This window comes from Passer montanus, unplaced genomic scaffold (assembly GCF_014805655.1).
Source record: "Passer montanus isolate IOZ18808 unplaced genomic scaffold, ASM1480565v1 scaffold67, whole genome shotgun sequence".
Lineage (NCBI taxonomy): Eukaryota > Metazoa > Chordata > Aves > Passeriformes > Passeridae > Passer > Passer montanus.
The window spans coordinates 977,989-980,565 of NW_024371815.1; positions in this window are offsets into that span (position 1 = coordinate 977,989).

Here is a 2,577-nt window from a genome sequence, read left to right on the forward strand (position 1 = left end):
CCAGTGGTGTTTTGGTCACCCAAAGTGCAGTAAGCAAGGGAGGAAGAGTTTGGAAATTAAAAATTTTCCGCTGAACACAGAAGTCAGTCTTGAGGGAGATTTCGTTTTACAAATTTATTTTCTCCATCCCTAACTTAAAACTTGTAGATTTCATTATGAAAGAAGGGAAAGAAAAAAATGAGCAAGAAACGAAAGAAACTTTACTGGCATCTCGTTTTCAGCCAAATAGATGAAAAGCCAGCATGTGAATTAGAATCAAGTCCTTGCTGAAGTGATTGCTACAGTGATTGAAATACCAGCGAGTATGACAGAAATGTAAACACAAAGCGCTCATTGCTGGGAGATAAATAAAGAGCTAATTATCTCATTCTGTCAACTCTAAATGAGAGCGGGATCGCGCTCCCGGTATGGGACGCACACGCATCTCTTCAAACCTCAGCAACATCCCAACGCTGAAATCATTGTGCAAAAGAAAAGTGCGGAGGGCGAGAAAAGTCAGCAGCTCTAATTTTAATTTTCATATTTCCATCAAACAACTAGACTGAACTCAGCCCAGGGGCTGCCTCGAGGTCTAATAAACACATCGCTTCTTCTTTTGCGTGGTTAAGTTTGGAATCGGGGGGGAAAAAAATTAAAAACTCAAACAAAACAAGATCCTACCTGTAGGATCGGGTGGAGGGGACACCGTGACACTGTGAAACACGATGCATCGATATATGTGCGTGTTTTCTTAGTCGGGGGTGGGGGGGTGCATCTTCGAGACCAGTACCGGGCTTTGGGAAAATGTCGTGTGATTGGTAGAGCAAACTAATTTTGTCGGGCTGAATGTGCCGATGTCCCAGGGCTAAGGCGCCTTGCTCCCTTGATGCGGGTTAACGTCCTCAATAGTCCCCCTCCAGCTGAAGCCTTTGATCAGACCGCTGCTGGCGCCTAAAAACAACATCACTTGTCTGCCTATTAGAGGCACTGACTAATCGTGACAGATTGTTTATTCTCGCAATTAGCAATGCAGCCGCTTCTCCGAGCACCCCCCACCCCCTCTCCCCGACGCGGCCCGGCCCGGCCCGGCCCCCCGGCCCGATGGGACGCGGGGGAGGCTGCGGGCAGCGCGGGCACCGGCACCGGCACCGGGAGCGGCACCGGGAGCGGCACCGGCGGCTCCGCTGCAGGAGCCCCCAGCGGGGCGGCACGGAGCAGGAGGGCAGCGGGACGGACCAACGCGGGCTGTCAGTCTGTGCCCAGTGCGTTCACCTTCACCATACATATAGGAATTCCTATCTATAGGAATCCGCGGGAGTAGCCCGCAAACCGCCCCCAGGTCACCTGCAGGGATGAGAGGGAGCATCCGTGACACGGCACCCGCGGGAGGTGGGTGCGATGGACCCGCAGGGAACACCCGCCGGGGCATGTGCTCACGCGTGTGCGAGATAAGTGTGTGGACAATTCATTTCAATCAGATCCTGTTGCTTATCAGTTAATAAAATGTCTACTGTATCAATTCATTTAATAATCTATATGCTCCTAATCTACCATCTTTATAGGGTCCAGTTAAAAGGAAGGGGAATTCGCTGTCCCTCCCTGTTTAGATAATTGCCCTTAAATGACTGCAAGAGCTCTTGTGTTCCGAGGAGATTAGAGCCCTGCAGCTATCAATAAACTTTTCCCAGCGAGCGGCCAATCCCGTTATTAGAGAGCGGCTCCGTTTTACGGCACATCCGTCCTGGGCGCGGGGATAAGGGATCGTAAAACGAATTAACAAAACAAAATAGCCGGGACTTTAAGGGTTCGGGGACTTGTATGTTCCTTTTTAAGTGGACGAACATTTCGTTATCTGCAGACACGCACATATTTATGCCATAAGCAGCTCAAATTGTGCGTTGTGTGTGTTGGTACGTATATAAACGCAGATCTCCACAGTCACACTGAACACACCGCAGGGCCGGCGATCATGCAAAAATCAAACCAAACCAACAAACAAAAAAAAACCGCACACACACACACACAAAAAAAAAAAAACTGAACACACCGCAGGGCCGGCGATCATGCAAAAATCAAACCAAACCAACAAACAAAAAAAACCGCACACACACACACAAAAAAAAATAAAAACCAAAAAAACCCCCCAAAACCAACAAAAACAACAAAAAAAAAAACCTAAAAAAACCCCACAAACCCAAAACCCCCAAAACGACAGCGGAACGGGCAGGGTCTCTTTCCCTTTGAGAGGTCACACTCGGGACAGCCCGCTATTTGCTACTTCTGCAGAAGAACGGGCTCGGGCTGGCTCCCTTGCTCTTTACGAACAGAAAGGCCGGCATTTTTCCCGACGTTAATACGTTTTTCCCCGAGTTTTGAGCCTTCCCGTCTGCACGGCGGAGGGCTGTGCCGGCTGCCCTCCTGTCCCCGCTGAGACGCGGGCCGGGCCCTGGAGCGGGCCCGGGGCAAGCGCGGCGGAACCGAGCGCTGAGGGCTGAGGGCTGAGGGCTGAGGGGCGGGGCCGGGATCGCCGTCGGAGCGTCCCGCGCGCCCGGCCCCGCCTCCCCCGCGCGCCGCCGGGGCCGCAGCCAATGGGGCGGA